The sequence below is a fragment of the Aphelocoma coerulescens genome, chromosome 4 (assembly GCF_041296385.1).
Source record: "Aphelocoma coerulescens isolate FSJ_1873_10779 chromosome 4, UR_Acoe_1.0, whole genome shotgun sequence".
NCBI classification, from domain to species: domain Eukaryota; kingdom Metazoa; phylum Chordata; class Aves; order Passeriformes; family Corvidae; genus Aphelocoma; species Aphelocoma coerulescens.
The window spans coordinates 25,148,008-25,173,816 of NC_091017.1; the positions used below are offsets into that span (position 1 = coordinate 25,148,008).

The window sequence follows — 25,809 nt, forward strand, 5'->3', positions numbered from 1 at the left end:
AACTATCCCGAGGATTTCCCTGCATACCCCTGCTTCCTTTCTCCACCTCTCCAGTAGCACCTTATCCCTTAGCCTTGTCTCTCCTTTCATGTAGCTGTGACTGGGCAGATGAATGGGCACAGGAAATAAATTCCATGTATCTAAAGTCCCCGCTGTATGAAGCACGTGTGCATGCAGAAGTGAGGAAGGGATTATGGCACTTCCGAATGAACCAAGCCTGGATGATTCTGATCAATTCACTGACATTAATTTCATTTTCACAGCTAAGGTCCCTTTTGCCTAGGGTGTTTTGGTTTTTATTTTTGTTTAAAATGCTGGTTTCCAGGCATTTACTGTAAGATATGGTACAGAATAAATATGCCCTGGGAGGCAGTACAGCCTCAGTAGGCCTTCAGGAGGTCTGCAGAGCTTGCAGATACCAGGGATGTCTCATGGGGGGAGTGATGATGTATTGCTCAAATAAACCTGAGATGAAGCAGATGGAGGGAACAGTGAAGGGGCCTTCAGCCATCCTAAGTGAAATAGAAATAGGGTTTTATTGTTTTTTTCTGAAATCAACCAGGGACTCCATCATTGCTATTTACTGCCTTATTAACTCACTTTTATTATAGCATTCATGATATTTGGACATTCCACACCTGACAGAGAAATGCCTGCAATGAGCTAGTTATATTCAGGCATTGTCCTTTATTTGGGCTGCCCTACAAAGAACTTTACAGATCTGTTCGTTTCCCCTTGAGATCTACTGTATGTCGACTTACACAGAAAATGTCAGAAGCTGTTGTATAATTATAAACCAGCCCCTTAACCAGTGTTTCTGCCTCTCTTCCTCCTCTCACACCCCTCAGGAGCCCTCCACCAGGAGTCCTCTGAATGCATCACCAAAAAGATCACTTGTCCCCAGAGTCCCTGTCACTCTGTACTGCCTTTGCATGGCCATGCAGTCCTACTGCGCTTCTGAAAACAAAGGCAAACCCAAGCCAGCTCCACAGATTCTCCCTCCTTACCCCCAGCTGGTTTTCATGCCATGGTAGCACCTTCCTGTCCAGTTTGGAGTGCAGTCTGGAGGGCAGATCTGCTGTGAGGACACAGGACTGGGCTGGCTGATGTTAATTAATCTGTGACATGACTGCAGGCAGCACAGGGCTCTGTATCCAGGCAGGTGCTGTTAGGAAGGCATGACAGCATCAATACTGCTCCAGTGACTACAACTTCCCTTTTTTTTATTTGGTGCTAGGTGCATTACAGGAAAAAAAAGAAAAGAAAGTGAGAGAGATTGATGCAGGGAAGGGAAGGATCAATGGTGCTCTGCTCTTTGCGAGCAACCAGACTGAAAACATTCCCCAGTCAGCCTAGTGAAGAGAAGTGGCAGGCTGAGAGCAACCCACACCATGGTCCTATTTTAACACACATGACCTGACTGCTAACTAACCTAACTCCAGTTAGACTTAGCAAAGCCTTGGATTTAGAAGAACAATACCTATATTCAGCTGAAAAAACAATTTGCGTTAAAAATATGTCTCCTAACTCTGGCCCAAAAGGCCAGATCCCCAAGCCATGCCATGTTTGGAGTGTGTAGTGAATGCACCTGGTCCTGCTGATTCCAGTGCTGAGTTCAGTCAGCTGTTCAGTGAGCCAGACCCAGTACTGCAGCAGGGAGCCAGGCAGCCGTTCAGAAGGGAGATTTAAGAATAGACAGGGCTCTAAACAGACAATTGTCAGCCAGTATTTGGAATTTAGCAGTCAGCAAGCAGAAAGCCTCCAAATAAGAGAATTAACTGCTGCTTAAGGACTTTGTGCTCTAGCTGCTAGCTGACAACCAAATGCTGAATCTGATGCAGCAAACTTTAATCCTGCTGTGGTATCAATACTGTGTATTTCCAGGTTTAAACACTCTCAGTAGATAAAATGCCCTTGAATACTCACTCTCTAATTCCCAACACTTTACTTGAAAACATAATCCCAAATATCTCATTAACCAATGGCCACAACACCCTTCATCCACTCCAGGATCCTTTTCTATTTGATATCTACCACATTATCACAATCAACTGAAGCAGGCCCAGAAGTGCTGTTAAGAGACTCTGTGCAACACTGCTGAAGTTAAATGACAGATTGCCCTAAAATTACATACCCTGACATTCAAGGAGACAACTAAAGTAGAAATACTTCAGGAAAGGCAGTCTTCCAGAAGGGAAAAAAAGATGACAAGGTACAGTAAAGACATTGTCACATGCTCTCATCTGATCACAAACTGAAACTGGTTGTAAATGAATACCCAGAGAGTGATTGCGTTTTATGGTTTTAAGCTCATGCAAATCTCAGGTTTCAGCCACACACTCAGCCCACCACCTTTTCATGTTACTGCACGTCAGCTGAGCAGTGCTAACTCATGGTGCCTTCTGCTCCCAGTGCCTGAGAGCGCACACAGCTGCACTGACCTCAACTGCAGCCACAGGCAGGTCAGCACCCTCTGCCTAGGACAGGTCAGGTTGGAAATGCCAAGTTAAGGCCATACTGTATCCCCTTCTGAATGGATGGGACTAATCTGTCTCATCCTGTGCTTTAAGTGTAGTTTAAAGGTTTAAATGTGCTTTGCAGTGTAGGGAGAAAGCCTAAAACCATGAGATATGCCATGAGATAAGTAGTGAAGGGCTTTCCATCAGATTTGCTGAGAGATTATGTTGGCATGACAGTGGGCATGATGGCCTGCTGATTGATAGGTTATCAGGTGGGAGGACCCTTATCTCTGGAACTGGTGGAAGAGGGAGTGACACACTAACACATCAGGGTTCTGTCCTACCCGTGCACAAACCCCAGACTGTGTAATCGCTCTCTTTGTAACTCTCCATATCCCTCATTTACACATAAGATGGCTGCCTCCCCCCTCCCATTTATGATGCCAATAACAGGGTATTTCGACTAAAGTTTCACCTGCACTTCTGCCAGAAGTATAAACGGGCATTTGCAATCCTCAGTGGCAGAAGATGACAATACAACCTCACCTTGCAGACATCGACTTGCTCCTCTCTCCTCCCCAAAGCAGGGAGCCTCTTTGACAAGATTTTGTCTCTGACTGCATTGGAGTGTACCCAGGAACACTTGTACATAGCGCTATCCATTTATATTTTGCAGGTCTGGTGAATTTATCTCCATCAATCTCACAGTAATCCATAACCTGCTGCTCCAATAAACTGCACTATTTGTGCATCTGTGATAGCAAATGTGACCAGACTTACAGTGTGACCCGCAGGACTTGTGCATCTGGGATCTTACTGAATGTGACCAGATTTACCAGAAATTAAGACCAGCCACACCCAGCCCCTCTGATCTCTGAGGACCATCTGGAAAGCAAGGGGGTCATTTTCTGCCAGATTTCTATGCTCTTAACACAACAGCTAGAAGAGGATTCACAGGAGATGGACCCACTCAAGCATCCATTCACCTACTTTGCAAGTTTTCTGAACAAAACCCCTGAACTTACCTTTGCAACCCATATCTGCTCCAATGGCCAACTTGGCTCAGAGCTCTGCAGTGCTCAAGAGAAGAAGAAATGGAGTGTAATTCTGCTCAAGAGAAGAAATTGAGTGTAATTCTGCAGTATGAGCCACCAATCTCCCTGTTGTAACTGAGGCTCCCTGGACAATCTCTTCAGTGATGAGTCAGAGATATGCCTCACATGCCAGCACTTCCTCGTGCACACTCTGTCCCACTCTGAAGATTTGCAGCTCTGTGAGCCTCATCCACAGTTCTTGTCTTGCAGACAGGCAGCAGCCTGGAATGATAATTGAGGATCACAACCTCAGTGAGCAGATCCCCTGGCTGTTGTGCCTCCAGCATTATCAGGAGTTAGAGAAAATCAGATGTGATGGCATCAGCATTTAGGGCAGGAAAGGGCAGGAAACACAGAAGAGTTTTCAGGAATCCGGAATGGGAAGGTTGGTGTTTGGTATTTAGATAATGAGGCTACCAATTTCAAGATAAGCTCTCATGGGTTGCTAAGGGCCTCTAATTAATTCCAACTCTCCTCTTTTTCTCATCAGTCTATTTTTCCATCTGCTCCTTCACCCAAACGCAGTGCAGTCCCCATTGCTTAGGAACCCTGATGGGGAGGCTGGGGGAGGGAAGTCAGTCCCCTTATGCAAGTCCTGCTGACAGGGACAGCATCCAAACTGAGCAGCACAGGGGGCCTCATTGTAAGTAAGTGTTTGAAACAACTATTTCCAGCTTTGTGTACAAATGAGTTATACATTACTGAGCAAAGTCATGCTCAGTCATGATCTTGGATTCACAGCTGCAGAGAATAATACTGACCACAGCCAACATTAGCAAGGAAGCAGAAGACTCACACCTGCTTAGGGCACGATCAGCAGGATGGGCTGATGCTGGGGTGTTCAGCTCTGCCTGCAGGAGTTCCCGCCAGTCAGATGGATGAATAGGATCTGATAGTCCAAACAGCACATCTGTCCCTCCTCTGAATTGCTCAGTTGTAAGTACTTGACAGCAAAAGGGTTAACTTGGAGAGAGTCCCTCAATACCTATGTGATGGATATATCAAGTGACCCCCCTGGTCAAACATGCTCAGTCAGGCATTCAGTGTATGGAAGCCTCTGCTTCTCCAATCATTTCTGGAGAAGGTTTTGTGCAACAAAAACTGCAGACTTCTGCTCCTCTCTTTTTCTGGTATCATCCTTTGAACTAGATGTAGTCATATATAGGCATGTACCTGAGGCTGGAAAGAAACTGCTGTGATATAAAAATCTCATAAGGAGAGTAAGCCAATAAAAACAGAAGCATTTCTTGTCTCCAGTGAAAATTTAGAAGATTCACACAGACATTCCCCCAGAAAACCGATTTCACAGCATGAAACTAACAGATATAAAGTTTGCCAAAATACCAGAATAAAGAAATAAAAAGTAGTTGTGTTTTGGCTGGTTTACATGAGAAGTCCCAGGCTTCAAATTCAGTATCAGAGACAGTTATTAGACATGAAGGAAAGTTTCCCAGTTAAGAGTGTTGTATGAAACTTGTAGAAATAAAAGCATGTAAATAGAAATTTTTATAATAAAAATTTAAAATAAAATGCACTAAATATATTTAAAAGAGGTGCCCAAGCAGTGTGAGAAGTTGCTTTAATAAAGCTGTATTACTGTTTCTGATGCACCTAGGATCATGTAGACTCTGAATTTCATCTACTCTGAATTGCACTACACAAAGATGCTGGTTAAAGACAATGTAGCAGAGAGAGATAAGTACATTTAAAATTTAAAAAAAATAATAATAATAAAGCAGGGGAGGACTGAGACAGGAAAAATGGCTTATTATGAAAGAAACAGTGATCAGGGAAGCTGAAGATCATCAAATCACCAAGAAAATAAATTATAAATGTTTTAAGATAATGCAGATGAAATACTCCAGATTTCTAATCCTGGGCCAGATGTTTGGTTTGTTTTTTTGTTTTTTTTTTTTTTTTTTTTTTTTTTGTTGGGAGTATTCCCAAGAGATGATTCTCCTTACCCTAGCGTTTCTTTCTAGATCCTGCAACAAATTCAGCATCTGTTTCATTTTTCAAGCCTGTCATGTGAAAACATCTAGCCATAGCTTTCTACCAGAATTCTTTCTGCAGCTCAGACCTCACTCTGCTCACATTATCTTCTTCCAATCTGCTGTGATATCTTTTGATTAATTTTCTTTTCCCATTGCAGCTGAAACTAATGTTACCAATAAGGTTACTGAATGGATAAATTGCATGTGTAGTGTTTGTCTGGAGAAAAGGAAACGCTGGTCTGGTTGAGGACAGGTCTGGTATAAAGACGTACTTGTTCCAATTGTTTTCCCTAGTTCCAATACTGTCCTCTAATTTTTCATGCATGTTTTCTATTTATCATTATTTCTATGTATTTCAGTTGCATCCAAGTCAACAAACTGAGGATTAAATTCGCCATGCAGTTGAGTTCATACACATGAAAAATACAAAGACTTCTGCAGGTGGAAAAATGCCAATGCCATCACCAGAATAATTTTTAAAATAAGCAAGTTGTTTTGATGAGTGTGGTCCCAGATTTGCACTTCATGCTGCTACAACATGCTAGTAACAATTGCACAACATCTAAGATACGCTGTGGAGGTTGTGAAAGGTAGCATGTTGTGTTACTCGCTAAAGCTGAATGTTAAATTTCTAGAGTGGGGAAAAAAGCTAAAGAAGCAGGGTTTGAGTTTTCATTGTTTGCTTGTTTCAAAGGTTGTTTTCCCAATCAATGATTCTATGAAAGAAAAAGATGTTCTAAACAAAAAGCATTATATAACAGCTGTGGTTCAGATGTTCTCAGCTTTCACACCATGTAATATAAACACATTACATATTGTAATTCTCTCCAAAGGGGTGATTATTACATATAAAATGCTTTGGAGGTTGCCTTTGACTGCTTAGTATTTTCCATTAACACATATAGTGTGTGCATTTATGTACCTCTGCTATCAGCTGAAGCCTTCCTCAAGGGGAGCTGGTTAAAAGGTGGCTTTGTGAAGAACAGCCATCTTCTGCTACAGAACATCATTACAGCAGGCTTGTCCTTTGGAAACAAATTCCAACAGCTATCTCAAGAAGCAGAACATTAAACAATATCAGCCATGGATACATTTTTATTAGTTCAAAGTTCCTAATTATGCCCTTTGTATTCAACCATGCATGTGAAAATGAATTGCAGGGGTTTTTGCTATTCTCACATCACATGAGCATTGCTAAAAATAATGATCTGTGACTATATACCATGGAGTCTCTCATAAGCAGTACTGAAAATTGATTCATATTTAATAAGGAAAAAAATATGCTTATTGGCATCCAAGACTGCAACAAGCCCATCCTTCTCAAATGAAGCTGCCTAAACAGCATAATCTACACAGCTAGCTGAGTTTAGTCTGTTCTATCTGTTGTTTTCATTAGGAACCAGAAAAGCAAACACTGACAATACTGACAATATAAAAGTGTCACCAGAGGAACCTCATCTCACTTGTAAACTTTCCTTTGTTAATAAACTGGTGGCACTTTTTTCACCTGACAGCTGAGAAACTTCTCTTTCAAATTAAGTTCTACAGTCTCACAAAACAGATAAAATATATTAAAATGGTGGGGTTTGATAGTCACTGTATTCAGGATGCTGGAATTTTTCTTTGTTATGTTAAAACCATAGTAATTCCAAAAGAAAAATAAATCTATTCTGGAAAATACAACTACTACTGAGTTTTATTAGGTTGAATAAGATCCACTGAAGCATATCATGGAGGCTACACAAGTATAATATGGAAGATTTTAGCAAGGTTGAATAGTATAGGGAGGATGAGAAAGTCAGTCTTGTCTCATTCATAATGCCATGAGGTGAAAAGCAAACATGATAAAATCAATGCACAATTCCATACTCCCAACTATGAATATAGATCAGGATCTAGCACCAGCAGTTACAAAGAACAGGTAATGGGATCCAAAGCCATTCCTGATTCAAATACAGTCAAAAGTCCTAACAGAAGTCAGCTTCCCTTGACAACTGTTCAGCAGACTGTGGGAACTGAGAGCACAGTGCTCTTACTCCAGTTGCCACTGAACAGCTGCCTGGCTTGGAAAAAAAGCAGCATCACACACTGTCAGTGAGACAAATCAGCAGACTCAGCAGTTCCATCCTTATTTTGCAGTGGCCAAAGCCATGTGGCTGCAGTAAGCCTCACAACAGCCCTGAAATAACAAGCCCTCCTGAAGTTCCAGCATCAGCCTTAGCTCAGGCCCACAGTGGTACAGTCCCATAACTTTTGGTTGGCTTTAAGAGCAATTGTGGTTGCCTGTGTCTACCTGTAACACCCTTTGTGGGTGTATATGGTGCCTGGGCCATGCTTGCTCTTTATCACCTTCCATCAAGAAATCAGTGAAGGAAGTAGAGCCTTTTGGTCATTAAACCTTCTGCTAAATGGGCAGCCACAAAATCCTCTACTAAATAAATTAAATAACTGAATAATTAAATCTGCCTCCAAAGTTACCAAACTGAGCCTTTAGTAAATCCAAAGCAGGCCTTTTACTAATAACCGCTTACCACTGGAGAAACACGAACCCAAGAGCAAGACAAGAGACAGAAGGAAAATGACTCAAGCTTGCAGCTCCTCAGTGTTCTGGGCACGCAGAGGTATCGCTTCAGTGGCACCCAAGATCCCACCCACGGTCAGCACATATTGCTGAGCCTGAGCTTGGATGTCTGAGTTGCTGTTACATTCACCAGCTGCAGGTTTGCCAGGCTACAGCTTTCCTCAGCCTGTATCTTCAACTCACAGATTATGTGATCATTCACACCACCTCTATAAATTGCCACCAGCACAGAATACCTGTGCTCAACATTCACATCACCCAGCTGAAAACAATCACCCACACTCTAAAGATGCAGGAGACTTAGGATCACCTGCTTTCAAAGGAAAGATTGGATTTTTTTCTCAGAACTGAAGCAAGCTGAATTCAATCCTATTTACTAAGCCAAAAAGGACCCTTGCACAAGCCTGCACAAATGCAAAAAGAGACCAAGACTTTCCCCTATTAAAATACCATCAAACTCTGTAGCACCACCAGAATTCATACCTGGCTCTGTGTGTGTCCTGGACAATTAGAGTGAGATTTGTTCTCAGTCCTACACTTACTATTCTATTTTAGGAACTAAAAGGCTTATCCTTCTTCCTTGTCTCATCAGTGGCTTTATGCAGCCCCTGGCTGGTTTCCATGGTAACCATAAAGCCAGGTGGAATGTACAGATGCCATGTGGAACTGCACTTCCAGCAGCAGGCAGCAAGAGGTCAAGGTGAAAGGACTTCACAGGTACATATTTCTCAAAGCTTTTATAAGTTAGATCAGCATTTCAGGGGTGAAGGGAAAAAGAGAGAGTCCAAAGCGAAGCAAAAAGTGATTACAAGAGGAAAAAAAACACAAAAAATTGGGAACTAAGACCACAAAAGTGAAAACCTAATTGGAATATAAGGTGGAAAGCTGTGACCCATCTCTAGAAGCAACATTTGCATCAGCAAAACCCAGTATTTCCTCCTTGTTCTGCAAAGACATGTACATAACTGAAATAGGACTTGCACAACCGGGGCTTTGTTAGGTTCTTCCCCTCCACTTAGTGTCAGACACATTTGTATTTTTTAAAAAGCACTAGTTATTATACAGAGAGGCTTTTACTAAAATCCCACTGCTAATCCCCTTTGGGATATTTGATAGCATGCCAGCTGTATTGTGAACTCAGAGGCAAGCAATGTAGGCATTTTACAGTGCAGGCTCTATAGGCTCTACAGCTGCATTCCATAACTTCCCCCTCTCCCCCCCAATACTGCACTTTAGGAGACTCCTTTTCATGTGCATGAGCCCCCCCTCCACCTCATTTGTAAATGAGCTTCTCATTCCCATTTGTGAATGTATAGCACCATTTGGAAATTCAGCCCTTAACTACAGGCAAAAGTCACATTAGACATTACTTTTCTGAAAAAGCAACAGGAAAGAAACAGCAAGTCAGCACAACTTGCCTGATCCCTGTGGACAAGGGCTTGTGAGGCTCAAAAATCTTTCAGTGTGTTCCAGCTAGCAGTAACTTGCACATCTAATGGCAAAGAGTCTGGAAGAAGAGTGGAAACAGAATTAGGGTGAATCCAGTGGAATGGCAAAAGGCTGACATTGTCCTTCTGAGCTCCTAGGTTTTGCCCTGCCCACATTTATTTACTTCCATCCCTTTCCTTCCTCTGGAAAATGAAGTTAAATCCTCCTTTTGTCTTTCAGTTTAAGTCGGATCTTCCCCAAGCAAATCTCACTTCAATATTAATACATACAGAAATAAAACTGTTAATGCACTGTGGATGTGACAGAACACTTGCCAAATAATGTACACTGATATTCCACTAATATATGTGCAAAAAATACACCACAATAACACCTCCAGAAATGTAAATTCTTCAGGGAATGAAAGACCTTAGCTAAGGTATGCTGCTAAAATACCTGCTTTGTAAACAAGGATAAAGGCACAGAATTTAAGATACAGACTACATGCCTGAACGTTACTGATGAGTGGGAAAGGAATATTTCTTTTGTTTTAAACACACTTATAAAGACAGTTCAAGTGTCAAATTGGAGTAGTGACTGATAAGTCCAATCAGCACTTTACAGAAGTAAAGACTGTTCCCAAAACGCTAAGCAAAACTGCACACTTCTACTGTAATGCTTGGAAAAATATATTGTGTAAATGTTTCCCCTGACATGAGATCAAACTTTCACAAATATTTTCTGAATTATTGATGTTTTTTACAAAATACAAACGTTTTGCCAGGTGGCTCACTTCATATGATAAAAGCTTTTCTGGATACTTTAGATTTTGACCTCAAATCATACTCTCAGCTGTTGGATTTGTTTCAGTTATTTAGTTTTCAGCAAAATGTATGGATTTCTCAGACATCTTCAGAAACATATCCAACTTAGTTCCACTTCATTTTATAAATGTAAAAAAACCAAACCTACAAAACCTTTTCAAATTCAAGCATAAAAAGAAAGCAATTTTAAACTTGGGAAGGAGATGAGCGTCCCAGTGATTAAATATGCCTTGATGTTCAGTTCTTCTCTACTTCTTGTTTACTTTTTCTGATTTCTGGTTACCTTCTGTGCCTAACTTACCATGGACAACAGCTGCAACTAGCCTGTCCAGGAGTCTGTTTTCTTCTTCTCAAACTGTTTCCATTCCTCCCATATAAGCATTCATGACAGAGGATCCCAGGCAAAGACTTTTGAGTTTTTAGCCATCTTAATAATGTAATCCGACTGTCTCTTCCATTTAGCTTTTAGGAAGGACGTCCATGCACTTGAATTCACCTTGAATGAAGCCCACAATTGCTTCCTAGTGCCTGCTCCCACATCATGCAGTTTCATCCCCTGCTTTGCAATTCTAGCTCACAACTATCTCAGTTAGCAAAGTATATATGGCTTAGATTCACTGGGCCTTTTGCAGGGCCTCTGGAAATGGAAAGGTTAGTGTATGAACCATGCATATTGTGTCACAATCCATCAGATGTTACTTACTGCTTGCCCTAAAGCCCCAGAAGCTGACAGGCATCCTATCAGCCCTGTACAAGGTCTGTGTTAATGATCTCAACCCAGAACTTGCATGGGCAGTTTTAGCTGCTGAATTTCCTCAAGTACCCAAAGGCTATTTTGGCTTTGACATTGCACACAATGAATCAGGGAGTCCTCATACTCTGTAACACCCTCAAACTTCCTCCCCCACATTCCTCCTTCCTTCTCCAAATCACGAGAACCGACCAAGCTTCCAGCACATCCTTGTGCAAGCTAACACTACCATCTCATCAGAGAACTGAAAGCAGTCTTCAGCCTGCTCCCAAAAGGAAACTGAACTCTAGGGAAGGTGTTTTGCTGGGTTGGCATGCATTCAGGAGAACAATTATGGAATGAAAGCTCACATGTCTTTCTCTTTCAAGCTAATTTCTTACCATGTGCCTAAGTGGCACGTTCCTTGGGGCTCTATGCTGTATCAAAGTCTTTACGTATCAGGTGCAGCGCAGTGCAAAAGCCTGCAGTCACCTTAGATCCATCACTGCAACCAAGATAATCATGTCTTTATAAAAATCTGATTAATAGGGAAGTCATATTCATGCAACTCAGCTGCCTGGTGAGAGACCAGAGGAAACCTGGGCAAGGTTTCAAGCTTTGGCTCTTGGCCAAATCTGCAACATTCTTTGGTCTCTATGTTTCAACACTCAATACCTGAATTAGCCAGGGCTTTTTTTTGTTTGCAAAGTTACACTATTTCTTTGGTACTCTCAGAAGCTGAGAGCAGACTGTGTAACAGATTATAGTCTGGCACACTGTTGAGAGTTGAGCATGTCATCAATAGAAACAGCAGTTAACATAATCCCATCCTTTTATTTCTCTGCTGACTTGAGGAAAGAGCTAGAATGGCTGATATTTTAATCTTTTTTTTACCTACTTAGAATCAAATATTTATAAATCAGAATCCCAAGTGCAATGAAGAATTCAAACAACAGAACACCCTAGGTACTGTTACAATATTTTTGTCTCCTTATGGCAGAATTTCTAACTATTTTGTAAAACAGCCCTCTAGCCCAGGTATTAGAGAACACTGGCTTTCAGACTCTCTCAAGCAAGGCTGTATCACATCAGTATTCATACAGACAAAACATTCTTCTTTAGTATGCTCACTAGCAGTTGCTTTGTCTTATGCTGGGGCTTTTCATCTTTAGCCTTAAATTCCAATGAACAAGAAACTGGCATGCTACCAGTTTACTCTAGAATGCCTCATGGGGTTTTGGCTAGGTAAGGAACAAATATCATCTCATACCTCTAACAGTCCAAATGAAATTTCTTTTTTCTTTCTTTCCAGTTCTCAAGTGTCTCTTGGCCAGCTGAAATGGATGAGTAGTTCTAAGGCACCTATTACAGACTTGTCTGAGCTTTGTATGATGAGATTTCTTTTCCTGCAGGTAAACTCTGCAGCATCCTCAGAGGTGGGTCACTTAAGCTGTCTACCCAAATTCCTCTTTTCGTCCATTACAGTAAAATAATCATCACAAGGAGTTCTCTCTTCAAAGATAACGTCATTTAAACTGAGGCAATCCAATTTCTTGGCTCTGCCTTCAGCACATAGGATATTTTCCCAGACTGCTCTTATTTTACACCCTTGCTTACCTAAGTCCTTTGGATGTTCAGCACATCTTATGCAGAAGGCAGTGCTAAAACTTTTTCTTTGTTTTCAAGCTAATTATTTAGGTCCTGCACTACTTACAGCATCTTATCTCAGCATTTTCCAAGTTGATCAGCAGCTTCCATGTCTCCTTTATTTCCTGGAAAACTTTCTGGGTCATGACAGCCAGGTCACTGAGCACCTCGTCAATCTGTCTCGCTCTTACAGAGAGAGAACTCTGTGATTTGGCTTCCACATCCACTCAGACACTTTAAATTGTGGGCTCAACAGAGTTTTTATCTCCCCTGACAAAACATTGGAGGTCTCCCAGAAGAGACTGGGAAAGAATATTTTAATTCATTTTTCAAAATCTAATTTTCTGTCTCATTTCTTGGACTTCTTACAGCTTTTTTTTTTTTTTTTTTTTTTTTTTTTTTTTTTTTTTGCCTTTCAGTCCTCTCAGCATCTCTGTAACAGTTCTGTTTGGGCTTACTGGGAATATCACCTCAGTAACCTTCTTCCTGGAAGCTCTCTTACTCTGACACCAGCACACCAAAATTTAGCCTTCATCTAATGGAGAAAATCATAGGGTGTCTGTGTAGGTTGAGTGCCTCGGGTAGCACTTTCATTGTTCCATATGTTATGGCCTTTAGAGGTTACTGAAGAACAGGGATGGGGTTAGCAAGGTCTACTATTGTCCAAGTGGACATCTACCTGTCCAAATACCTGCCTCCTGCCTGTCACTAACATAGTACCCAAGCAGCAGGCTGGCTGTGGAGGGCATCAGCACACAAAGCCACAGCCCAAAGTTACTAGGATACATCCACACCTTCTTTACCTGCCAATTCCCTCTCTGCTGGTAGCTGGAGAATGTAGAAGTCATTCCATAAACTCTACATCATGCCTCGGCTGCGATGCTGCTGCTAAGGCACCTGTAAGGCTGCCTCCTGTCTGGCACAAGGCAGAGGCTGCTCATCTGCAGGGCAGCCTTTCTGTTTGGTGTCAGATAAATCCTCAAACAAACAGTAACAAAACCACTCCACACACCACACTAAGCATTCCCAAACAGAAAGAAATATTGCACTAGTCTAAGGACTAGCTCTTGTCTGGATCAGGGCCACACGATATTAGATATTGGAAGGAACTAATTGAATTCTAATTGCCTACAATTCCTATAACACCACAAACTACAAAGCACTCAAAAACTGAGTACCTCACCTTTCTGATATTGATAAATTAGGAGATGTGTTGGCCAATTGCCATCTATTTGCAACAGTGCAGGTTATACTCCACTTTTAATATAGAGACCCCATTTTCCTGTAAAGCAAATTTCAGTTTGCCTTTCCTGAACATGGGCAATCATAGTTATGTAGAGATCCTAAATAAGATCTAACCACTAAGAGACATCTTACAGCTTGAATTTTCATGCTGGAAACAGATCAAGACATCAGTGAGATGCTAAAGAGGAGGTATTATCAAGGATCTGTATATTTGACAACCTAAGAGGAGATAAAGCCCTGGACTAATGCACATGTCCCTCTTAACTGAAGTCTCTTAAGCCCCATTTTATCCATTGCAAAAGAAAAAAGCAGATACTTGATTAGAGGCTAGACAGAAAGAAGTGGAAAACCCAGCCCATATTTATTCCTTTGTTTCCCTAAAGTAGAAAGACTGAAAAGACTAAAATAGTTGGGTTTTGTCACTTTCTGCTTGTTTAACCCTTTGCTGCTAATGGATCAGGTCAATCTAAGTAGGCTCAGGAAGAACAGCAAGCTGCATTTTGAAATAATTTTTTTGTTGATGTTTGTTTATACGTATTTTTCATTTCCATCTTGTCCATGCAAATTTTTGTGCTGCTTTAACTAAGGACCAGATGCAGCAAAAGAGATACAAAAACACACATACAGAAGGATTCTATCTATGCCAGGGCAACATCCAGTTCCAATGCCTGTAATCAAAACTAATGTTGGCAGAAAATTTACACTCAACTAGTAAATATTAAACTGTACTTAGTACAGACACAACAGAACTGTTACACAACTCTTTAGCTTACAACTATTGTTTCTACCAAAACACTCAATTTCAGCAATTATTGCCTAAGTATTTAATGAAAATTGTCTCCGTTATCATCAGTACCAGGGTGCTTGATATCTTCTAGATCCCTTTCCTTCTCAATCCTAGATGCAGTAGTCAAAGCATTTCCTCAATGCTGTCTGAGGGCTGTAATTATGCTCTGCCTGTGCCTAAAAATCTCATGCCCAGTCCATTTAATTTCCCTGACAATCTCTCATGAGGCACAAGTCTGTTTCCCTCACCAAGCTCATTAGTATCTATTTCTGCTCCAGCAGGTAGATCTCAGACTTCCAGGGCCTTTTACTTGAAAGAATATTTTATTGGCAACTGTGTACAAAGAGAAGGATTATTATGAATAAAAGATTAAAGGAAATCAGTGGCTATCGACCATTCAATAAAGGTACCAACAGCTATACCAGCAAAACTTTGTAGTGCAAATCTGACATAAATGACTATTTGAACCAAATTTGAGAAAGAAGTGGGTTTACATACTAACATGCAATTGATATAGTTAAACAATACCTATTTTACTGACACACTGATGTCTGCATAAAGGTGACAGCTACTGCTAGTTATGTATGTTTAAAGTACCTATTCCTTATAGATTTCCTTCTACACTCAGGTTTTATCAGTATGCCAGTTTTATCTTTAAAGAAAAAAAAATTATATCTTTATCTACAAAATTCATAGCACCACACTATATTAGGATCTGCTCTTTAATGGATTTGGGTAAGATCTAACTTAAATGAAGTAGTTAGAAAGACCAGGACAAACACCTTTTCCCTCAGCTACAGAACACAACATTGTCCAAGATTTAGTCATACTTTGATAGGTATTCTGTCTCTGCCCAGAAGACTAACAGAATTTCTTCCAATAGATATATTTGCATCTCAATATATGTCTTTGGAAACACTTGGTAAGACTTTAGTGGGTTTTTCTAAATGAAAAATTCTCTGTATGTCTCAAAAGTATGGCATACTCTTGCATTTAAGGGTTTGTTAGATAGTATAATGCAGCTCTGTCTCTGAATCGTAAATAATTTTAAAAAACCATCTCACAGAGGAATTGTAAATTCAGATGCTGGAAGAGCTACTAATTCATATAGGAAGAGGAATGACTCATCTTTTGTGAAAAATTATCTCAATGTATTCATCCAACACCAGCCTCATATCTGTCAGGCTTAGAGAATTTCTGGGAATCTAAAGAGCCTGACATTCCTGTCAGCTCCAACAGCGTGTACCCTTAATCAAGATATGCACACATACATTGATGAGACATCATTCCTGTCAACTGATCTGAGGGTTCGCCTCCAAAGAGGAGCTATTCCAGAACTCAACAAGGGTGTGAATGTAACCTGTCCACACCAGGAGCTTGCATTGAACTGGTATCCTGTGGTAGCTCTTTTATCCTTTTTCCCCTTTAACCAAGGACAAATATGAAATCAATTGGTATTTTGCTGGTTTTTATCAGCTTGAAGTCACATTTGATGTCTTATTTATGTCCAGCTCTAGATTTTAATAGGATACTTTATGTGGTACATTGGGGGAAAATACAGCACTTACACAAAAAGAAAAAAATTAAAATAATATCTTCAGATTGATTAAGACTCAATAGATTTAGAACAGTAATAGAAGTGAGAACATGAACAGATATATTTAATTGAAACATATCACCTATGGTGTTAAAGACATTTGCAGCAGTACAGAAAACACATTGAAATAAAAGACTGAGAAGTTTTACTGGGGATTACATGCAAAACGTTTGCTGATTCTGTTTCTGGATGGCTCACAGGCTGCAAGTACTTGTGAGGAGGCCAGCCTTAGAACAGCTTGAAGACTAACCTCCTGTATATCTTTTGCAACCTTTTAGATTGCTCCAAATATAAATCATGTGCAGAAAAGCCAGCAAAACCACAACAATTCCTGTGCTTGTTTTCGGGAGTATTTCTTATTCAATAAACTCTGAGAACTAGAACATGAAAGATGGTAATTTAATAACCTGAATCTATGGGCCTGGATTTTCTTCCTCCAGAGAAAATTAAAAGGAGACAGGGCGTTGCATACATCCCTCCCAGTCTGGATACTCCTATCTATGGTGCACATTCACCCTAAAATAGAGGCAGACAGCATAAAATGCCTGGAACGCTGTCTGTCTGCTCTTTTTCCTTTGTAATTATTTTCTTGCACTATCTGTGATGAGATGCAAGTGACAGTCTCGGTTTCAATCTGGAATGTCACTTTAGAAATCCCAAGCATGACAAGTTAATTCTGCTATACAGAACCTCTGCCGAATGCTTTGCAAACCCCTCAAAAATAATCTCTTTTATGTGTGCCTTGGCAGGGCAGCCAGGCAGCAAGGCAAGGGGAATACAGTCAAGATCACCAAGAGCCCTACAACCAAACATATAAACTTTGATGAGTTTTAGAAGGCAAAAATTAGAATAAACATTGGCCATCCCTCTTTACTTAATTTAGCTCTAAACTACACAGTGAAATAGCATAAGTTCCCTACATATTTCAGGAGTTAAGAATAAGTTTTTTCCTCAGACTTGTTCATCACGATTTTGCTCATTGAACATGCCTTACAGATATTTAAGCCTACATGATGAAAAATTATCACAGTTCTTACCCAACAGAATGAAACTACTATAACTCAGCAACTGCACTGAAGCATAGGAAGTAAGATTAACTATTATTTTCAACAACAAAACACAACCTCAGAGGCATAGTAGTCACAAAAAAAAAAAAAAAAAACAAGATAGCAGGCATACCACAATGCAAGTAGCCACCTGTGTCATTATAAAGTTCCTCTCACAAGTTTCAACCTGCAGTAACTCAGTCTGAACAACTGCTACAAGAAGATCCAACAGCAAATCTATGCATTCAGTCTTTCCCTGAGCACATTGGTTAAACCACTTAGGATCATACAGACCAGCTAAACCTGAAGATTATTCTCAAAAAATAAAATATATATAACTAAGTTTATTTCTTGTGTATGGTTTAAGTTGGAGTAGAGAAAGAGTGGGAAGAAAAAAAAAAAGCAGGAGCTAAAGATTCTGAACAGCATGGAAGCCAAGTAAATTGCCATCTTTTCCTCATAAGCTCAAGATAACACCCTCCCACCTACAAGGCAGAGACAAGTTCCTCTTAAATAGGACTAAAAGGACATGTGCAACCTCTGGTTGCAGTGCTTGGCAAATGTGAACAGAGTAAAATGTCACAGGCAAGGATTCTGCAGTGGGGCAAGACAAAAGAGATGGTAGGAAACCTACAAGTGTTGATAAAGTTGATAGAAGAAACAGTCTATAATTCAATGTATTTATAATTTCAGTATAAAATGTCAAGTTTAATTTATACACTTCTAGTTTCCTCCTAACATTCTAAATATCAACAAGCAATTTTAAGATGTCATGAATGCTGATAAAAATATCATAATAAAGCATCTTCTTTTTTAAGACCAGTCATGCAGGTTTCATACACTTCAGGTTAGACTCTTGAATTCAGGCTTTACAAAGAATAAAAAGGTATTTTTTATTTCTTGTCCAAAAGCACCCCATAAAATATAGCCTCAGTGTAAATAAAAGGCAACCTCTCCAAAATTTACAATATAAATCAGCATGAAAGCAAACTTAAAAAGCAAACACCATTTTATTCTTAGGCACATCATATCTACTCAGATTATCTCCTTTGATTTAATTAGAATTGTATCTTTTTTTGCTGAAATAAGAACACTGGAAAGCATGGCTAATTATCTTTTGATTTTTCTATATTTTTATGGTGATGTCTTGTAAACACAAAGATCATGGCAGCAAACATGGAAAAGATTAGAACAGTTCATGCTCCTTCCACACAAGATAAATCTGAGTCAGTAAAAATGCATGAAAAGTTACAGTAGGTTATAAGAACTCCATGAAGGGGTTATTTGAGCTCGTTTTTGATATAGAAAATGATCATTTTTCACATCACTGGCCAATTAAATGAGTTCAAACAAACCTCTCATATCCTGGGGCAATGCAAATTTGCAAGTAAAAAAATAGTACTCAATGTTAGAAATCCAAAGTAGGAGATCAAAGGCAAACACATAGCAATACCATAATGCAAATGAGGTTTTGCCTGGGAAATAAAAAGCTCTGCAAAAAAGTCCACGACAGCAGAATTCCTAGAGCTCAGAGTCCTATAAAGCCAGTTAGCAGGGTTTGACTCATCTTCTTTGAGAACAAAAGCCTGACCCAGAGGAAAAGAGCTGTGCTCTTGGAGAGGCAGTTTCAGCTCCCCAAAGTTTGAAGCTTTTGAAATGCTCAACTTCCGCTAAAATATTATCTAAGGTTTTTGTTGTTGTTGTTGTTCATTTTGAAGTGATTACATCCTATCTGCCCTGCAGAACAAGAACAATAACAAAAAATTCACTAAAATAAGCAACCTAAGGAACAGCAGAATTTTTCAGTCAGAATAAAGACCTAGGGGTCCAAGAGCCTACAAGGAACCACAGTACATTATTCCCTTATTTTAGGCACTCTGACAGCCATCTTAATAAACAATGCTTTACTTTGGTAAAGAGTAAGGTATCAAGGGAAAATGGATTAAATGGATTAAATATTCCATTGAAACTCTGAGGCAGAAGTTACAGTTATTGAAGGCCCCAGTTATTTATGTTTGTTCCCTCCTGTAAAATCACCCAAGGACTTTTGACTTGCAAGCCTTCCAATTTGTCAGGGTAACAAGCTATCACCATTCACTGGTTATTGTTTGCTCTCACTTCCAGATACTTTATGGAGATAAGCTGTTTGTAATGCTGAATTCTGATGGCCTTGGATCCCACAGGAGTCTGTGTAGGAGCCCATATGGGCTCTAGGAGGCTCAGCTTAGACTTGGGTGAGCATTGATGTTGTCAGAACACACAGCTGCTTCGATTAAGGCTCGGGTCTCATTGTTAGTCCTAGAGGAGACACAGAGGTCACCCGGAGTCAGACAAGCACAAAGAAGAGAAGAGGCTTCCCTGCAAAACACACAGCCCTAAGGTCTCTGCAGAGGAGGTGAACTAGGAAAACTACAATGTACACAAGCCAGTACAAGGGGCCAGGTGGGCAGGGACAGGAGAAGAAAAGGGAACAAATAGGTGAGGTTGTCTCTACACAATGAGGTAGGCTCAGCTCTCCAACAACACAATTTTAAGCGAGTGTTCTGCAACAGAGGAGTTTTCAGTTTTTTCAGACCTACATCTCCGTGTAATTTGCAGGTGAGATTTGGAGATTTTATTTCCACATACTTCACTTGAATGTACTTGTGAATTACACTTCCAAGTCCACTCTTTTCACAATGTTAGCATAACACACAGGTGTACCCACAGGCCCAGCTCCAGCTAATCGCTGAACTATTCCTGGCACATCCCCAAGCAGCAGTGACTATAATGAACAACAGCACAGACACGATAGCTCTATCTTTCTGGCAAGAGCTCTGAAAGCTCCAGAAACTCATCATCACTAATGCAAACCCGAGAAAGGAGGGAAATATGTTTTCACTAAGCAGCAGTCTCACTGGGGCCACCACTTATTATAAGATTCACAGGAGCTTAGAAAACTTACTCTAATAAAATAGTCAGTAAAGACTCATACAGGACAAACGCATCAAAGCAAACAGAGAAGCAAATAGCCATTTTAACTACACTGGTTCATGACTTTTTAATATTTTTTAAATTGTTTTGCTGCTAATTTTTGATGTAATAATTAGGTTTGTGAAAAAATAAATAGGCCTGGGGGCTGTTATTTAAGAGATCTTAAGCTGATTTAAATTTTAAAGCTTGGGGAGTTAGCAGTTTCATATACAAAGAAAAAGGACGCAACCTCAAATGTAGCATCAAAAAATTCAAAATTCAGCAATACAAAGCAGCAATAAGATTACTTGAAACCCTTTCTTTCACTTAAACATTCCTGCAGTTCTTGCCATCAAGAAGTGCAGCTGTAGTCAGCCCTGCAGCAAGAAGTATAAGACTTCAAAGCTTATTTTTCAAAGGCCTCTCAGTTTGTTGTTGACAACGGTGTTTTTGTTTCAACTCCAGAGGTCCTTATAACAAAAAATACTAAGATATGGGTACATATATGGGTATCCTTGAATTCAGACTAATATCAAATAAAAGACTGTTTTATACAGTAACTATCAACAGGCAAACCACAGTATCATTTGAGGTGATGGGGAGCTCAGGGCTCTAACACAGAGGCTCAGGGCTGTAACACAGAGGCAATAGTAGATAGTACTGGAAAACTGCCATTTAAATAAAAATTATCTTTGTAAGGCTAAAATGTAACACACCTCTGATAAAACTTTCCCTTTAAAATCTTCTTTATTTGCGCTCCCTCCCATCAACTCCCCTCCAGCTTCAGTGTGTCCCCCCTCGTTGCTGATGGGCTGTATTTCCTCTTACCAATTGCAGGTCCTGTGCTGCTGCAGCTCTCCTCACCATGCCAAAAACCATTCAGAGTGCACCGAGTCAGCACTGCTGACTCCTACCTCCCACTTCTCCCCCGAGGGAAATCACTCCTAACCACAATCTCCATTGCCTGAAGATCAAGATACGTGGTAATTACCTTTGTTGTGACTTCCACCCCCACTTGCAGTGTCTGGGATAAAGTTTACTGCCATGACAAGTACCCGCACAGTCTTGAGGTGTGTCACAATGCCTGACAGGTTAAATTAACAGTGGTGGTGGGAAAAACATGCTATCAGAGATACACAGCACTGAAATAGGGCAGCTTTGAATCAGCTCTTAAAATTAGAAAGCCTGATGAGTAAAACCAGTACATTAATACCTGTTATTTGGAAAAGCATGTATCTAGCAGTTTTTAGAAATAAAGCTGTGACTGTAAAGACAAGTGCACCTGTACAATACATACTCTACATCTACACTGTTAAATGCTCATACACAGCATGCCTAGGAGTTGTCCCAAATATTGGGAGCACACCTGTACAGTTCCTGGAAAACAAGGTCCAAGTTCTTCCACATGGAATCAGAATGCAAATCTGTCATAGTCTCCCATCTGTCCCACAATAGTCTTCTCAGTAAGGACAAGAACAATGAAACTTTCTGTTCTTGAACCTCCTTATGTTATACCAATTTTGAGGCTTTCATACAAGGAGTTACACAGACTTTAGCCTACAATACTGATGAAAATAATCTTTAAATGATTTGACAGTATGGCTTAGAATTATTTTAATTTACTTCTTTTTTCTATTTTGTTTTAGTAGCTTGTTCAGGAGATAATGAAGGCATGGAAATATTAAAGGGTCTCTGAATTTCTAATTGCACTGGCATTCAATTCTGCCTATGATCTGATCCTCTCTTAATGCTGCTATAGCCTGGATACCTCCTAGATTAGCAGGTTTCCCTACATGTCAGAACACTACTGCTGACCACAAATCCTTGTCTATCATGCTTTCTAAGTGTCAGATTTTTTTAGTCTCCCTATTGCATTCTTTTCTCCTGATGTATCAGGTCAGCTTTCTCCCAAACCTGGAGTATAACATATAATAACCATTTTCTTGATCCCAAGTGTAATTTTACACTACAGTTGTTAACTCTTCATAGTCTGTCTTACTCCTTAGTTCCTTCCTAGTCCAACTGCTGCATCAGCTATCAAGCCACTGCTGTATCTCAGAACCATCATCCACCAAGCCAAATCATCCTCACAGCCCTTTCAAATATCATCTCAAAGATTCCAGACTAAGCAACACCTCTTTCACATTCATCAGCAATCTTGATGCCCTGTACTATTCTTCTGCTTGTTGTATTGAAATTTCCATCTTTCCCAAGGAAAACAAGACATAATACAAAAGCCTTATATACAGCCTGAAGGCAACTGAACGTGTTCCCATAGGCATGATTTTTAACAATTCTTTTTTTGTATTTCTAATCCCACTGGGGAAAGTAAAAATATTTTTTGAGCCTGGAATATCCTTATGTTTAGTTTTTAACATGGACCAAACCTTAGGAAGGCAAAAAATAAGAAGTGATAAACCTGGCTCAGTGAAGCTGGTTTAGCACATTTGACAACTTTTGAGATGTCCTACTACTGTATATGTAGATTAATGCCCTTTTTGAGGAAAAACAAAGGTCATTAAGGAAGGAGAAACTGATACCAACAATTTGGGATATAAAGCTCTGTGGATGCAAATCCCAAGAAATCTGGAGAATCAAACATCTAGATTTAACTTTTCAAACAGTGCCAGACAGGGTGAAATGCTTCAACATCTTGAAAGTAGCTCTTGTGGGCATCTGAGTGTCTCAGAATTGCCTTTCTGAAATTCTCAGCCTCAGTGAACAGGCAAGCTTGCTAAGCACTTGCTAAAATATTCAGAGGAGATAACGGCCCCACTGCTGATGCCTAGGTGCAGATTTTCCCTAATTCTAGTTTTGGAAGACAGTATCTTTCTATAGAATTGCTACAGTTCATTCTTAATGTTAAAATGGTCATGGGTTTTACTGGTAATATCATTGTTAGTACCTAGACTTCAACACTAAAAAATAAATTCAAAATTCACCATCTGAGACACTTACTCATCCCTTCATGAAGACCAGCATCTTCATTGCCTAAAGCAGCACTTACAGTTATAGCTCCATCATGCACGTTTTACACACACACAGACACATCCCCTGCTTTTGCTGGTACACATTAATCACTTTCACAGCATAAGGTGCTTTCCCACCCCAACTTTCTTCAGCTGTATGGTCTAAGGAAATTTAAAATAATAATAAAAAAAAAAGAAACATGAGAGCGAGCAGCTCAGACCAGAACTCAACATCTATCTGAAAATTCAGTCTTCTCAGATTTGCCCAACTGAGTGATTTGAGCTATAGAAATGACAGATGTTATTGCAGGCTAAGTTTCTTGCAGTATCTCAAATACGTCATGAATTTTGAGAACTTGCCTGGGAAAAATGACAACTCTGAAAGTTACTTCAATCACCAGGTTGTACCCAGAGTTGTCTGGTTGTAGAGGGGGCTCTACCTCCAAGACCCAGAACAAACAAGATGCAACTAATTATTTACATTCTGGAATTCAGTCAGAGACATATGACTTGCAGTAGCTCAAGGCATAGAAAGAAAAAAAATCCCACAAAAAAACAGAAAGGAGGAAAGCATGCAGCTGCAGCAAAATGCTGTCTTCAACAGGAATGTGAAGACTGTAACTTATTTGGGAAAATGACTGATTCAGTAGCATAGAAAAAGGCTAAGGAAGCCTAAGGATTTTCTCTATGGTATTCAAAGTTATTATTTCAGGCTCCTAAAAATGCAAAAAACCCCTTTTTACTGTTAATATGCAACTCATACTTTTAAGATATCCCAGAAATATCTATGCATGTATGCATATTTTTGTGCATATATATAGACATATACATATAGATAAATAGATGATATATTGAGTAGAAGCTATTTTTATGAAATTCAAAGAAAACTATAGCCAGTTTAACAGTTAAGGAACCACAAAACATACAGGGTCCTTCATGTATAAACATACTCAACAATTTTTGCTACCTTAAGATATAACCTGAATTCCTATACTAAGGAACCAAAAATGGAATAAACTACAGAATTCATATTTTATCTGCCTCAACTGAAGACAGGCTTTAAAAGGACACAGTCCAGGCAGTTGGATATTCCTGTCCCCAGATTAACACTAGCGTGTTGTGGGCAATAACGAGGCAAGTCACTGCCTCAGAGTTGCAAATTCCTCTGAAGAGCGTTATCTGGCAAATACATTATTCATTCCCTAACTTCAATCAGAATTAGTTCAGTCATCACGTCCAGCAAAATTTTTTCCTGACAGGGACAAAGCAAACAGAGCCAAAATAAAGAAGGAGCACCAGGGAAGCCCAAGCTCACTGAATTGCAGTGATGAAAAATGGCAGAAAGATTTAAATAAGAAAGGCTGGCATATAAATCGCTGTAATGTCTTATTTAAATTCTGAAAGCTTACTGATGTTGTTAAAGCACTGCAGTATTTTGTCTAGCACTGAGGAATAGGATTTTTCTTGGACTTTTGGGATTTTTGGCTATTTGGTTCTGGCAAAATACAGGCATTAAACAACAGATCACTGTCCATTCAATTGTTGAATGGGCATGCTCAAAAGCATAGAATCACAGACCAAAGTAACTTGTCCATACCACCTAGGAAGTATAAAGGTGATATTTCAAAGTAGATCTTTTTTTGTGACTCTGCCTTAAAATGTTCTTTTCCTTGTATTGTAATCTTGTAGTTGAGGCATTACTAACATTCAAACACAGTAGCATTACTCAGCTACAGCTTTGCTATTGCAATTATTATTGCTCAGGTAGAATTCAAATTATTTCCATTGGTATTATTGCATCTAAAGTAGTTTTCACCATTTAGAAATTACTTACAGAGCTTACTTTTAATTGCCTTAGAGAAATTAAGGGAAGCAGAAAAATAAATAGGGCATAATTATCGTAATGGGGAATATTGTTTATGCAGTACTAAATAATATTTAAATATAAAATGCTTTATACTACTAAAATAAAACTCACTATAGCAAACTCTGCTGCAGATATATTCCCTTCACTAGGCTAAGTCCAAAAACATGTAATTTACACAAATGAAGAAGTACTAAAGGTATACAATTAAAAATAAAGAGCACTATATAATGGCTTTGTACATCTAACAACCCCCAAATAAGCCTTTACACAAGAACAGGATAGCACTTACTCAGAAATAGCAATGTGAATCAATAAAATGGGTGTTTTTCCAATTTATCTTGCACACCTCTGATTTAAGTAGGAATACTATTAAAATCATGAGATAGTCAGGGGAAGAACATACTTAGAGATAAGCTGGAGATGTCTGTAGACCATCCCCCTTTTTGTTGACTATTTTAACTCTTCTCATTTTATGGTACTTAAATTGGCTGAGGAAAGTTGAATTCTCACCTACCTTGAGCAGGGATATAAACCAGAAATCCCATTCATCCTTTTCGACTTTTTGTCTCACAGCTGTCTTGAATTTCTT

The 25,809-nt window shown here is 39.6% G+C and overlaps 1 long non-coding RNA gene across 3 annotated transcripts; it reads right to left on the bottom strand.

Moving 5' to 3' along the window:
* Positions 1–290: 290 nt before the first annotated feature.
* On the bottom strand, positions 291–25,809 carry LOC138109526 (uncharacterized). Of its 3 annotated transcripts, XR_011150543.1 has the most exons (5): positions 25,735–25,809; positions 6,470–6,572; positions 3,485–4,732; positions 1,008–1,233; positions 291–512 (listed from the first exon to the last, which is right to left on the bottom strand). It is a non-coding gene; the product is annotated as an uncharacterized lncRNA (long non-coding RNA). The 3 variants fall into 3 exon arrangements; XR_011150542.1 differs by lacking the exon at positions 291–512 and having other exon boundaries at positions 590–1,165; XR_011150541.1 differs by lacking the exon at positions 291–512 and having other exon boundaries at positions 590–1,233.